Source organism: Phyllostomus discolor, chromosome 6 (assembly GCF_004126475.2).
Source record: "Phyllostomus discolor isolate MPI-MPIP mPhyDis1 chromosome 6, mPhyDis1.pri.v3, whole genome shotgun sequence".
Classification (NCBI taxonomy): domain Eukaryota; kingdom Metazoa; phylum Chordata; class Mammalia; order Chiroptera; family Phyllostomidae; genus Phyllostomus; species Phyllostomus discolor.
This window is the reverse complement of record NC_040908.2, coordinates 89104003-89119776: the sequence shown is the minus strand read 5'-3', so window position 1 is coordinate 89119776 and position 15774 is coordinate 89104003. Positions and strand designations below refer to the sequence as shown.

Genomic DNA, 15774 nt, shown 5'->3' with positions numbered 1-15774 from the left:
AGGTGTGTGTGTCAGCAGCAAGTATAAATAAACAACAGGGCATAGAACAAGGTCAGGTGTCCTGGAAAAACAGCCAGAGATTAGGATCAACTGAAAGATATGAGAAGCCAATAATGGGCCAGAGGTATTGGATTGCATCTGGGAGTGGATCAGATGGTCTGGGCAAGTGAGATGACACTTACAGGGACAGGCAATAAATACAGGAAGAGGGTGCAACCAGGAAGGCAGGAAAACCTAAGGTGGAACTGATGAGTGCTTATGTAAACACTAAGTATTGAGCCTGAGAAATCTAAAGCAAAGACAGAACATTGTGGGGTTGGAAGGAAGGTGAGACTGTGGGTTTAGATGTGGACAGGAAGTTCAGGGGTCTCTTAACAGGAAGAGAAGGCTATTTTGAGGAAGGCTGGTGAACTGGGTATCATGGGGTTGGACAACCTTAGTTGAGAATGGGAAGTTAACAAGCAAGAACAGTTTTGGGGGGCATCCTGAGCATATGGAGTCTCCTCACTGGGGGACAGTCATCCTTGCAAAGGACCAAGTTCCTGAGAAAGTAAGCTAACATTTATGAGCACTGCTGTGCATCAGGGTGTATTAAAGATGTTGCATATATAAATAATGATGATGGATATTTTTAATATAGAGTTTACTGCTTCTACTCTGTTCCTATTCTCCACACAGCAGGGAAAAGAATCACTTAAAATATGAGTCAGAGCTCTTTCCTGTCACAGGGTGCATGGAGTTGGTTTGTGGGTCTCTGAGACCCAAAAGTTGAAAGCTTCTTTGCATGTGGGGGACTATACCCTCTGCTAGCTGCTGTAACCATGCCACAAAATGAGTATACTGAGTTACACTGCAAGTTCTATGGATATCATTTGGATTACCATGAAAAAAAGAGAAAGGAGGAAGTTTGAGAGGCTCATGAATGTTCAAAGAAGGCAAAAAAGATGATTGGTCTGAAGGCTAAGCTCTACCATAAATAGCACCATGCTGAGAAAATACAACTGAAAAAGACTATCAAGATGCATGAAAAAAGAAACACCAAACAAAAGAATGATGAAAAGACTACACAAAGAGCAGCGCCTGCATATCTACTGGACAGAGAGGGACAGACCAGAGCTAAAGTACTTTCCAATATGATTAAACAAAAGCAAAAAGAGAAAGTGGGAAATTGGGAAGTCCCTCTGCCCAAAGTTTGTGCCTAGGGAGAAACAGAGGTATTAAAAGTTATTCAAACAGAGAAGAAAAGGAAAAAAACATGGAAGAGGATGGTTACTAAAGTCCGCTTTGTTGGAGATGGATTTACTCAAAAGCCACCTAAATATGAAAGATTCATTAGGCCAATGTGCTTATGTTTCAAGAAGGCCCACATAACACATCCTGAACTGAACGCCACCTTTTTCCTACTGATACTTGATGTAAAGGAGAATCCCTCATCCCCACTTTATATAACTTCACTTTATTACCAATGAAATGATACTGTCACTGAGGTGAACATGAGCAAGTTGGGCCTTGTAACACAAGGAGTCAAGGTTATTTGGGGAAAATATGACCAGGTTACCAATAATTCTGAAAATGATGGATGTATAAATGCAGTTTTACTGGTTTGACAGCTGTTTCATACAAGTAACTTCTGGTAATTATTGAAGACTATACACCAATCAGGAGAACCTGACTGTGATGTTTCTGCATACTACAATATTACAATGGCTTACATGTCTGCAACCATCAAGAGAACTATTTATTTTATTGTAAAGAACATTAAAATGGCCCAGTTTTACAAAAAAAAGAAAATATGAGTCATAGTTGGGACCTCTGGAATGTTGGTATGAGGAGTTTGGTGGACCCTTTCCCCAGCAAAATAATCATTTAGCTGATGAAAATTACTCATATAAAAGTGATTTAAAGCCTCTGGAAATTGTCCACAGAACATACATCTAATGGAGAAACATTTATTCAAGAAAATCTAGCAAATCTCAGTAAGAAAAATGAGTCTGTGGCACGTGAACAGGAGCTTACCCCATCTCTCCCTCCCCAAGCTCCATGTGACAGAGCTCTAATATGGTGACTCTACTTTGAGCAGTATAGCCAAGAAGAAGGGGGCTTTCTCTCCTGCCAGCATCTAGAACTAGTGTTTCATTCTAGTAGGGGCAGGCCAGTGTCTCTTATATACCTCCACCCCTCTCAGTCTGTGCCAAAAAAGCACTCTTCCAGGCGGGTACAGCTGAGAGAACTGGTGCTCTGTTTTCTTCCATTCATATGGCAAGGGCTGTCACTGCACCCAGTTCCTGTGAAGTGGGTACAGAGGTGTTTCTCAGGTGAAGATTTAGGCTTTAAAGATAGACCTACAATATATCCAAAGGATCTTGAAACACCAATTAAAAAATACATATATGCATTCCTATGTTCATAGCAGCACTATTTACAACAGTCAAGATTTGGAAACAGCTTAAGTGTCCATCAGTAGATGAATGCATAAAAAAGCTGTGGTACATTTATGCAATGTAATACTATGCAGTAGTAAAAAGAAGGAATTCCTACCTTTTGAGACAGTATGGATGGAACCAGAGACTATTATGCTAAGTGAAATAAGGTGGTGAAAGATAAATACCATATGATCTCATTTGTCACTGGAATCTAAGGGACAAAATAAATGAATGAGCAAAATAGAATCAGAGGCACAGAAACAAGGAACAAATTGACAGCTGTAAGAGGGGAGGGTGAGGGTGGGACTGGTTGAAAGAAGGTGGAAGGATTAGACAAAGAACATATATGCATGACTCATGGATATGAACAATGGTGCAAGGATTAACTGTGGGAAGGGGGAGGCTGGTGGCAGGGGGGAAAAGGGGGAAAACTGAGACAACTGTAATAGCATAAACAATTAAAAGATTAAAAATACAATAACTCCACAACCTTACTTGAGGGAGCTGAATTTATTTGTAGCAGAATATGGAGAAGTTTATGATTAGGGTTTTGTTGAAAACAATATATACCTGGTAGTTTCATGATACTAATAGGAAAGAAATAGAAAAGGAGACCCAAGGAGAGCCCTCCTGAGTCCCTGGGGATCCAGAAGGCTGGGTATATGTACTTGCAACTACTCAGAAACTATCAAATCAGAGTGTTGGGTAGACTTGAAAACATGACCTAAGCCACATACAAATCCTTTAGTAAAATATGGAAGCCTTCTGGCTCAAGGGAAGTAAGCACAATCTTCGTCTAAACACTGGATGAACAAGCTACTCTGAACCAGGGGTGATTCCTAGAAAGCCAAACTTCAGAATAAAATTCCACTCTTCCCTGGTAGTCTGTAAGACTGTATGTATACCCGAGCCTGTATATGGTGAGTGGTAAGGAAAATTGGGCTATTAGCCCAAGTCTAAATATGGAACAAAACAGTAAACTCCCTGAACTATGAAAGCAGTCTCTAAGCATACATATATAATGGTAAGAGTGTATATCTAAATTGCTGGGGGGGCTTCTGCACAAATGTTGACCAAAAAGTGGTTCACACAGATCCAAAGGTGACCCCTAGAAGCCAGGAAGATAGAAAATAGCAAGCAAGGGAGAAAAATGGAAGCAAACCATGCACTGTGGAGGAAATAGGATTCAAGAATTAGGCCCGTCAAGTCACTAAAAAAAAATAAACACGTAATAAAACAAACAGGTTCCCAAACACTTCCCAAAGAGGAAGGGATCAATATCAGGTCATCATATTATTTAAAACATACAGATTTAAACAAAAAAATGTATGAAGCATGTAAAGAAACAGGAAAGTGTTATACATACATAGGACAAAAGAGCACATGATAGAAAATATCTTTGAAGAGCCCCAGATGATAGATTTAGCTAACTGAAACTGCAAGGCAGCTATTATAAATATGTTCAAAGAACTAAAGGAAACCAAAAATTGAGAGGAAGGTATAACAGTGACTCATCAAATACAGATAATAAAAACAGAGAGAAATATAAAAAAATGAATGTAAATTCTGGAGTTGAAAAGTGTAATAACTGAAAGGAGACTTCCAGCCAAGATGTAGGTGTAGGTAGATACACTTTGCCCCCTTGCATAGCCAAAAGGACAACAACAAATTAAAAAAAAAATAACCAGAACTGCCAGAAACTTGAACTGTATGGAAGTTCAGCAACTAAGGAGTTAAAGAAACATTCATCCAGACTGGGAGGAGGGGTGGAGATTGGCAGCCAGGGCAGAGAGGACTCACAGCAAGGTGGTGGCTGGAGGATGGAGTTGGGTGAGGCAGTAGCTGGTGGACCGGGTGGTTCCACATTTGCATGTGGATAAACTGGAAGGGATAACTGGGGAGCAAAACAGACTGTGTAACCTAGGGATCCAATGTGGGGAAATAAAGCCTCAAAACCTCTGACTGGAAAAACCTATGGGGGTTGTGGCAGCAGGAGAAACTCCCAGGAGAGTTAGTTGGAGAGACCCACAGGGTCCTACAATGTTCACAAACCCACCTACCTGGGCATCAGCACCAGAAAGGCCAAATTTGCTTGCGGGAAGTGGGGGAAGTGATTGAAAGCCAGCCAAGAGCTGAACCAGCGGCACTGTTTCCTCTTGGACCTCTCCTCCACATACAGCACCACAACACAGCATCATTCATTGCCTTTCTCTGGAAAATACCTAAGACTCTGCCCCTTACTATGTAATAGACACAGAGACAAAAAATATGTCCAAAATGAAAGAACAGATGAAAGCTCCAAAAATAGAACTAAGCAATGAAGATAGCCAACCTATCAGATGCAGAGTTCAAAACATTGGTGGTAATCAGAGTGCTCACAGTAATGGTTGAGTATGGTATCAAAATAGAGGAAAACATGAAGGTTATGCACAGTGAAATAAAGAAAAATATGCAGGGAACCAACAGTGATGGGAAGGAAACTGGGACTCAAATCAATGGTTTGGAGCAGAAGAAAGAAAGACACATCCATTCAGAAAAGAATGAAGAAACAAGAATTTAAAAAATGAGGAGAGGTTTAGGAACCTCTGGGACAGCCTTAAACATTCCGGCATCCAAATCATAGTGGTGCCAGAAGGAGAAGAGGAAGAGTAAGAAATTGAAAACTTATTTGAAAAAAATAATGGAGAACTTCCCTAATCTGCAAAAGAAATAGACTTCCAGGAAGTTCAGGAAGCTCAGAGAGTGCCAAAGAAGTTGGACCCAAGGAAGCATACACCAAGGCACATCATAATTACATTATCCAAGATGAAAGATAAGGAGAGAATCTTAAAAGCAGCAAGAGAAAGGGAGACAGTTACCTACAAAGGAGTTCCCATGAGACTCAGCTAATTTCTCAAAAGAAACCTTGCAGGCAATAAAGGGCTGGAAAGAAGTATTTGAAGTCAAGAAAGGCAAGGACCTACATCCAAGATTGCTCTATCCAGCAAAGCTATCATTAGAATGGGAAGGCAGATAAAGTGCTTCCCAGATAAGGTCAAGTTAAAGGAGTTCATCATCACCAAGCCCTTATTATATGAAATGTTAAAGTGATTTATGTAAGAAAAAGAAGATAATAAAACTATGAACATTAAAATGACAACAAACTCACAACTATCAACAAATGAACCTAAAACAAACAAACAAACAAACAAACAAACAACTAGAACAGGAACAGAATCACAGAAATGGAGATTGCATGGAGGGTTATCAGCAGGGAGTGGGAGGTTGAGAGGGGAGGATGAGGGAAAAAGTACAGGGAATAAGGAGCATAAATATTAGGTACAAAATAGACAGGAGGAGGTTAAGAATAGTATAGGAAATGGAGAAATGAAAGAACTTACATGTACGACCCATAGACATGAACTAAGGTGGGGTAATACTAGTGAGGGGGGGCTACAAGGTGGAGGGGAATAAAGGAGAGGAGAAAAATGAACAACTGTAATAGCACAGTCAATAAAATATATAAAAGAAAAGCATAATAACTGAAAGGAAATATTTACTAAAGGAACTCAAGAGTACATTTGATTAGGCAAGAAAAAATCAGAGAACATGAAAACTGATGAACAGACTATACAGTCTGAAGAACAAAAAAGTAAGAAGAATAAAGAAAAATGAGGAGAATCTCAGGTAAATGTGAAACAGCATTTCATGTGCCAATGTACAGGTAATGGTAGAACCAGAAAAAGAAGAGAGAAAGGTGTAGAAAAAATATAAAGAAATTGTGACTGCTCTAGCCCCAAACCAGTGTATCTAAATATTATAAAGTATCACCCTTCCTCAGAAATGGGGCAGAGCCATTTCTTTTTTTTTAATTTTTAATTTTTCTATTTTTTCCTTTTTTAAAAATTTTGATTGTTTCAGTACAATTTTCTATCTTTTACTCCCATCCCAACCCACCCACCCAGCCCTCCCCTCCTCCCTCCGATTTCCACCCACCCCTAGTTTTTATCCATGTGTCCTTTATACTTGTTCCTGTAAACCCTTCCCCTTTTCCCCTGAAACTCCCCTGAAATTCCCTCTCCTCTCCTCTCTGAACTCTGTCAGTCTGTTCTCTATTTCAGTATCTTTGGTTATATTTTTCTTGTTTCTTTTTTTTGTTGTTGATTAGGTTCCTGTTAAAGGTGAGATCATGTGGTATTTGTCTCGTTTAAGATTAAAAAATGTTTAAAAAATTGATAATGCTAGTTGCTGGCAAGGATGCATGAAAACAAGCATTTTTACACATTGCTAAGATATTGTAAACTGTAAGTACTACAAAAATCAATTCACCAGAATAATAAAGTTGAAGATGCTTGTATCTCAATGAAAAGAAAGAAATTGTGACTGAAAACTTTCCATATTTAGTGAAAAACAGTAATATACACATCTAAGCAGCTGAACAGTAAACACAAAGAGATCCACACTCAAAAACATCATTCTCAAAATGTCAAAATCCAAAGTTAAAGAGAAATATCTCGAATGTAGTATGAGAAAAATGACTCATCACAACAAATTTAATAGCTTATTTCACATCAAAAGAAATGGAGATCAGAAGGCAGTGTGACAACATATTCAAAGTTCCAAATTAAAAAACCCCCACAAAACTATCAACTGAGAATCCTATATTCAATAAATTTCTTTTCAAAAATGAAATTGAAATAAAAGTAAAATAAAGAGTCCCAAATAAATAAAAAATGGAGAAAATTTATTTTTGGAAGGCTATAAAGAACACTAAAGGAAATTCTTTAGGTTGAAAGTGTGACAGTACATAGCTGAACAGCAGCCATTCTCAGACAGTAGCCATTCCCAGATAAGCAGTTATCTCAAGGTCATAGGCTAACCCCCGCTTTCTGCTTCTGTATGCCCGTTTTCAGCAGCTGCACTCCTTCCCCCTCCTCCTTCTGCCTTTGTAACAAGAATATAAGCAAGCCCCCGCCTGAGCTCGGAGCCCAAAATTTGGAGACGATCTCCTCTGGGTCTGCATGCGTGAATAAAACTCCCCTTCGCAAACCCTGAAGCCATTTGATTCGTCTTTTCTGTAACAAAAGGAAATGACAACAGACAGTAATTTCAACCTACATAAAAAACATAGAGTGATAAAAATAATTCTAGGTAATAGTAAAAGATGGTATCATTACATATTTTTTATAATTTAAAATAAACAACAGCTATTAAATTGTATTATTGGACATATAATGTATAGAAATGTAACATACTTGATAATAATACCATAAGAGAGGGAGTGGGAATGAAACTATATTGACCTGAGGAAGTGATACCAGATGATACTTAAATCCATAGGAAGAGATAAAGATAACCACAATGGGTAAATAAGAAAATTAACATAGTTAAAAATACTGTATATTTATTCTCTCATTTCTCTTAGCTTACATAAAAGACAATATTATAAAATGGAGTAATTGCAACAATGTATTTTTTGTTTTGTAACATATCTAGGCATTCATATGTATAACAATAATAGCACGTAAGAGGGAGAGGGAATGGAACAATATATGGATAAGTCTTAAAGTCTTACTGGAACTAAAAGTATATAAATCTGAAATAGATTCTAATAGGTTAAGATGTACATTGTTTTCTGCAGAGTGACCACTAAGAAATGAATTAAAAAAGTAGTTAAAAAATCACTGAAGGCATTTAAGTGGCATACTAGGAAATATCCACTTAAGTCACAGGGGGTAGAAAAGGAGGAATACGTGAACAACACAGCTATCAGACATATAGAAAACTAAAGCAGAATGGTAATTGATTTTTCAACCATATCAATAATATTAAATGTTACTGTAGTAAACAATCTAATCAAAAGAGGGGGGTTGTCAAGTGGATTAAAAGAAAAAAAACAAACTTGCTCCTACTATGTGTTGTCTACAGGGAACAATTTATATTCAAAGATACAAATAGGTTGAAGGCAAAAGAATAGAAAAAAGATATGCTGTAGACAGCAGCCATAAGAGTACAGACTGATAAGATATTAGATAAATAGACTATAAGAGTTAATATCAGATAAAATAGACTACAAGATTGAACATATCATGCCACTCCTTTGGTCAGAATTTTCTAGTTACTTTCTAATTATGAGAATAAAATCTAAATGTTTAAAGTGGGACCTACTTCTTACCTCCCAATATTACGCATCCTTCCCTGAAAATGTCTACTTTATCCTACATTTTTAAAAAATATATTTTATTGATTATGTTATTACAGTTGCCCCATTTTCCCCCTTCACTCCCCTCCACCCTGTAACCCCCTCTCACCCACATTCATGTCCATGTGTCATACTTATAAGTTCTTTAGCTTCTACATTTCCCATACTATTCTTACCCTCCACCTATTTTCTACCTACCATCTATGCTACTTATTCTCTGTACCTTCCCCCACCCCACTCCTTCCACTCCCCTGTTGCTAACCCTCCATGTGATCTCCATTTCTGTGGCTCTGTTCCTGTTCTAGTTGTTTGCTTAGGTTGTTTTTGCTTTAGGTGTGGTTGTTAATAATTGTGAGTTTGCTGTCATTTTACTATACATGTTTTTTATCTTCTTTTTCTTGGATAAGTCCCTTTAATGTTTCATAAAATAAGGGCTTGGTGATGATCAACTTCTTCAACTTGACCTTATCTGGGAAGCACTTTATCTGCTCTTCCATTCCAAATGAAAGCTTTGCTGCATGGAGCAATCTTGGATGTGGGTCCTTGACTGTCATGACTTGGAATACTTCTTTCCAGGCCTTTCTTGCCTACAAGGTGTCTTTTGAGAAATCAGCTGACAGTCTGATGGGAACTCTTTTGTAGGTAACTCTCTCCTTTTCTCTTGCTGCTTTTAAGATCCTTTCCTCTTGGGTAATGTAATTATGATGTGCTTGGTGTGTGCTTCCTTGAGTCCAGCTTATTTGGGATTCTCTGGGCTTCCTGTACTTTCTGGAAGTCTATTTCCTTTGCCAGATTGGGGAAGTTCTCCTTTATTATTTGTTCAAATAACTTTTCCACTTGTTGCTCTTCCTCTTCTCCTTCTGGTACCCCTATAATTCAGATGCTGGAACATTTAAAGATGTCCTGGGGGTTTCTAAGCCTCTCCTCATTTTTTGAATTCATATTTCTTCATTCTTTTCTGATTGGATATTTCTTTCTTCTTTCATATCCACTCCATTGATATGAGTTCCAGTTTCCTTCCCATCAATACTGGTTCCCTGTACATTTTCCTTTATTTCACTTAGCATAGCTTTCATTTTTTCATGTAATTTGTGACCAAATTCAACCATTTCTGTGGGCATCCTGATTACCAGTGTTTTGAACTATGCATCTGATAGGTTGGCTATCTCTTTGTTGCTTAGTTGTATTTTTTCTGGAGCTTTGATCTGTTCTTTCATTTGGGCCATTTTTTTGTCTCAGTGCACCTGTTACATTGAGGGGTGAAGCCTTAGGTGTTCACCTGGGTGGGGTAACCCAGTTGCTGGGTTGTGACTCTGTATGTGGGGAAGGGATCTGAGAGAGAGCAATGCCACTTGCTCCACTCTCTACTGGATTTCAGTCACTTCCCCCGCTTCCCTCAAGCAAACTGGGCCCTTCTGGTTCTGATTCTCTTGTGGGTGGGTTTGTGTATGTTCTAGGACTCTGTGGGTCTCTCCAATGAACTTTCCTGTGAGGCTGGGAGTTTCTCCCATTAGCGCCTCAACCCCCACAGGTATTTTCAATTGGGGTTTTGAGGGTTTATTTCCCTGCGCTGGGACCCTGGTTTGTGTGGTCTGTCTCACTCTCCAGTTTCGCCTGGTTTATCTGAGAGTGAATGTGGGACCACCCATTCTGCCAGCCACCTTGTGCACTGTGTGCCTCCACAATCCGCTGCCTCACTTGGTCTACCAGCTACGGCCTTGCACGCTCAGGGTCCACCAGCCACTGCCTTGCTGAGAGTCCTCTCCACCTGGCTGCTGGATTCCACCCCTCCTACCAGTCTGGATGAATGCTTCTTTTTTAACTGCTTGGTTCTCGGACTTCCATACAGTTCAATTTCCTGCCAGTCCTGGTTGTTTTTTGTTTCTAAATTGTTGTTGTCCTTATTTTGGTTGTGCGAGGAGGCACAGTGTATCTACCTATGCCTCCATCTTGGCCAGAAGACTTACCCTACATTTTGATTTTGGTTTGGATACATTTAGAATTCTTGGTTGGAAGTAATTTTTCCTCAGAATTTTGAAAGCACTGTTTAATTTTGCCTTTGGAAGCATTATGGATATTTCTCTTCAATTCCAGTGCTCTGAAATGTCATAAAAATGTGCCTAAGTATGGGTCACTTTTCTTTCATTTTGCTGGATACTCAATGGGCCCTTTTGATTTGGAAATTTGTATGTGCATTTGTGTGTATGTATGTATGTATGTGTGAGATTTCTCTTCCTCCTCCTGTTTGCTCCTTTCTTTCTAGGAGAACATACTTAGCAACTTCTTCCCATGGTGGGCCACTTCTCTGCGTGACTGTCACACCCCTCATGTGTTGAGTTTTATTAGTTTTGGTCTTAGAATATTTTCAAGTCCTCTGCCAAAGTCTGGGAGGAACTTACTGCAACTCCAAGTGTACTAAGGCTATTCTCTTGCTCATGATATGGTATAGAACTGTGCTGAATAACTATCATCTACCAAAGTGAAATCAGTTATCAGGAATGACTATAAGACAAACTAAAATTTGATGGGTTATTGGTCAGTTGGAAGGCCCTGCATCCCCTCATCCTGTCTCCATTTTTTTATTGTTGTTGGCTTTTGTGAGCTCCTAACTCTGATTCCCATAGATCTGGCATTCATTTCACTTGGTGTCTTCATACCATCCCTATTCACCAATTCTCCCAACTCTCTCCACCAAAGTCCTTGGAACTCTGTCTGGCTTTAGAGTCATGCACTTAACCATTCAGGTCTTCAGTTCTAAAAATTTCTAAAATTTATAACACCCAAAATAATGTTAGTTTCTATTTATTGAACAAAGTTAGATATCATGATCCCTATTTTTCATATGAGGCAACTGAAGCTTGCCTGGGTGAAAGATTGAGGCTTTCAATCCAGGTCTGATTCCAAGGCTTCAAGTTTTCTTCCATGTTGCCTCTCAGTCCATACAATTATTGTCATAAGGATTGAATGAGGCAAGCAATATTAGAATCTGCAGACCTTGGTTATGTTAATTCAAATGCAAATTCTCTCCAAGGTTTTCTCATTTTAAAAGGCGATTTCTGGGGAGAGTGGGAGAAGTGGGCTGGATTATTAGGAGAAGGGAGGCCTTTTGGCATTATATTTAAAGAACCTCACCCAGGCACCACTTGGACAAGCAGAGCTAGGTGATAACAGCTGAGCTTTTGTTGGCATTACTTCTTCCACAGATGACAAAGCCCAAGGACAGTATGTTCCAGCTTCAGGAGGGAAGCAAGCTGTGTGTTAGGAGGTGAATCTATGGGTTGCAAAAGATTGAATTAGGCGCTCCTTAAAAAAATTCACCAGTTGACTAAATTTAGAGTGGTGATCACCATCAGGTCAAGAATATTATTTGGTATTGGGTCCATACCATTTTCATTTGATTGTGAATTAAATACACTTCATTTCCTCTAAGGTTTTCTCTTGACTCTCAGTACCTTTGTTTTTGGAGGCAGGAGACCATGTGCTGATAGTTGGGTGGAGCCCTGTGGTTGTGACTAATGTCCCTGTTGATAATGACAGTTTTTTGGGGATACATTTTCCCTGAGTGGTTGGGTGCACACTGTGATGTTTTAATATAATTTTGTTTTAGTATTCATCAATCTAGAGGAGCTTTTCATGACATTTCTCTGCTTTTCCTTCTCTTCTGTGATTTGAAACTATTTTCAAAGACAAGAAGATCTTTGGCGGCATGAGCCCTTTGCTGTGTACAGATAATGGGTCTAAATGCCTGTTCATTTGCTTATTGATTCAGTGCTACCACTCGGCTTGCTGGGATGCTAGGTAGCAGGATGCTCAGCTTCCTAGCCTTCATTTTTCTAACCTGAAAATAAACATCCAAATCTATCATATTTGAGAAGCAATGAAAGCAAAGAAGTGTGGACTCTGGAGTCAGCAGGTCCAATTGCCAGTATCAATGTTAATATTTACTGGACCCATTATTTGCTTCTCTGAGCATTGGTTTTCTTATCTTGTGATAATACCTTGTAAGCTTTTACTTGGTTTAAAGGGGATGCAGACAGCTGCTCTATAAGTGGCTACTTCTTGGCCTCTTTTCTTATAAGGAACAGCTGGTTTAGCCTTGTTAATCTTTCCTCTGCCCTCTGGCATTGCCTATTTAGCAGCATCAATCTCTGGCTCAGCCACATAGTTAATTCATTGTGAATTCTAGGGAGATTACCCAGTTTTCACACTGAGGAACTTTCATATTCATTTTACGAGGTATATTGATTTGTCCCCAGTAGACCCAATTAATTTTTTTATTACAACTATTAACATGGTTCAGATTCATTCATTCATTGAACAAATATTTGAGCACATCTACATGCCAATACTGTGTTAAGTGCTAGAGATATAGTCTCTGTCTGCAAGGAACACAGAATTTTGTGGAGATGATAGACAAGTTGACATACAATTGCAATAGGGCCATTTAATATTAAGATACATGAAGATGCACATAGAAAGGGTACCTAAGCCAACCTTGGGGGTTGACTAAGGGCTTCTTGGGGAAGAGGACATTTATATTGAGATCTAGGGATGAGTCAGAATTAGTCAGGCAGAAGCATGGTAGGGGTCGAGTGGGTACAGATGGTGGTGAAAGTGAAGACATTCATGTCTGTACAGTGTAGAATGGCCTGGGTCTTGGGAGACATTGAGCCAAACTTGGTAATGTCTACCTACAAGCTCCTGAGAGGCTGTGGGCCTGAAGGTATTTCAGAGAGGCAGAGGGTCATTAAGGATGACTAGTGAGAACTGTATGTTTATAAAGTATTTTAGAAGATACTTTATTATTCGCAGATGCTATTCTGAAATAGTCCCAGTGTGATATTTTTGTTGGTTAATGGATAGTTGTTGTGTACATTTATGTGTGAGCAGTACAAGGTGTAAGGGAAAGTTACTTCTTTCTGAAGTTTTATGGTATGCTGTTAAATGGGCGTCTTATAAAGTTGTTTATTCTTTAAGCCCAAGAAGTTTGAAGAACTTGCTGTGACTCCTTCAGCCAAGCCAGATTCTCACTGCACCTGAGTTTCTCATGAAACTCTCATAGTCCCTCAGTGATATGCTGCTGCCTTAGACACAGTGTAGGCTGGCTGATGGAGAAGAGTCACACATAATACCAGAAACAGGGCTAGGGACACCTGCCCAAACATGAGGGGCATAGAAGTGCATGTGTGTGTGTATGTGTTTGTGTGTGTTGAAAGTTGGTAAGAGGCCAGCACACTTCCAAAGCTGGTGCCTCCTTTTATTTGCCTTCTCTGATGTTTCTACCCTGCCTATCTATTGTGTGTGGGGAACACTTATGAGCTCTATTATAGAGTCTGACCTGGATTAGCCAGCTAGGATCAATGTGGCTGAGTAGTTTCAAGTCTGTCTTGGTAGGGTAGGAGGCACTTTCACATGATACTTGCAGTCATGATTTCACAGGAGGAGGATTTTTTTTCTCCTGCTCTCTCACTTTCCTACCTCTACCCCAACTACCTTTGAGTAAAATACAGGGTAGTTCTGTTTGATCCAAAATCTTTAGATCCTGAGATAGCAATTATAACCCAATTTAGTAATTCCGGGGGGCCCCAAGGCTGATGTCTCCCAGTAAGCCTAGATATGACACTTTTTCCCTAGCACTTCTGTCTATTCCCATTTTTGAATCATAATTCCCATGTTATTAGAGGTTATATAGTACAGTTTGCATGTGATAAAGCTGATGTATCAGGAAGTGAGGTGACTTATCCAAAGTCACAGAGCTAGATGGTGTGAGAACCAGGTAGCTAATTCTTAGCCTCACACTCTTTCCTCTAAAGATCAACAGCTTTAACTGCCTTCCATATATACAGTTCTCAACACTGGTTTAAGAAGTGAGATAACCAACATGTGGTAAACATTGAGGTGAGAGACTTGCACAGATTTACGTCATTGACCTGTCATGCTTGCCCTTCAGATAGGGCCATTAACACTGACAGCAAAAGAAGAGAACTAACTCAATGAATGAAGCAGCTTAGCCAGATGGAGTTGGGGTTTGGAACAAGGTCCAAAGCCATGTTCCTTTTCCCAGACAATTTTATCTCAAATTACAGCACTTCAGCCTATGAGTTGATAGGCTTTGGACTGGGGTTAGGAGTTATTGTCTTTTACTATTAACACTGCAGAAATTCTAACTTGGGTCTGTCTGCCTCTGCATTTTTCCTGCTTAGTCTCTCCCATGGGACAACCTTTACCACGGTCCTGACTGAGTCAAATATCTGCCCTAACTATCACTTGGGGAGTACGTTATTTTCTCACTCAGCCATATTGATTCTACCCAGATTTACTCTTTACTTTTGGGTTGGTTAAAAAATATTTGCTGACTTTGGAAGGAATGGCTTCAAAATGCAAAGCTCACTAACATCAGAGATGGATCTCAAATTTTTTCCAGCAACTTTTCATAATGCCTTACTGAAAAGACCTCTGGACTTGTAGGCTTGTAGGTAACACATTTGATTGACAACTGGAGTTTATATTTATATTACTAGCAGAGGCACTTGGAAAAGGTGGTTATGACTAAAATTGTGGTTTGTCTTTATTTACATATAAAAAGTTCTATGTCCAGTTTCTGATTTAGAATTTTGTAGCCATGCATTCCATTTCTTTAATATGCATTGAGAATCCATAGGATGCAGGTCACCACAATGAAGACAGGTTGGGTTATCTCAACTTGTCTTTGACTCTTAGAAGCTGGAAAATTGATTGGAATATAAAATTTAAAGGGGCCAAGATGGAGTTTGATGGAATATTTGTTGTCTTAGATTTAAGTTATTTAAGTCAGGCTTTGGCCCTCTTCATGAGTTCTGAGTTTGATGTGCCAGGATGTTCTCTCATGGCTCTACAATATTTCTGGTTTTCCTGAAGTCATCACACATTTCTTCAACATGTTTCTTCTTCACTTCCAGTCTCAGCTGCTTCCTCTTTTCATGCCAGCATTTTGAGGAAATCCAAAAATCTGTAGCACCTTTCCTTCTTGGTACATGGAGCATATGACAAGGTTCCACCTCAAGGATGGAGTCCTGCAGGTGCCCAGTGTGTTTTCTTCTTTGCTCATGCACATATGCCTCTGTCATTTCCCAGCCAAGAGCTCTCTGGCTTTTGCAACTCTTCTGAAACTCTCTAGGTTATGGAACACTG

General features: G+C 39.3%; 1 pseudogene; it reads left to right on the top strand.

Moving 5' to 3' along the window:
* The first annotated feature begins 728 nt into the window (after window positions 1-728).
* Window positions 729-1642, top strand: LOC114500516 (annotated as a pseudogene).
* Window positions 1643-15774: the final 14132 nt, after the last annotated feature.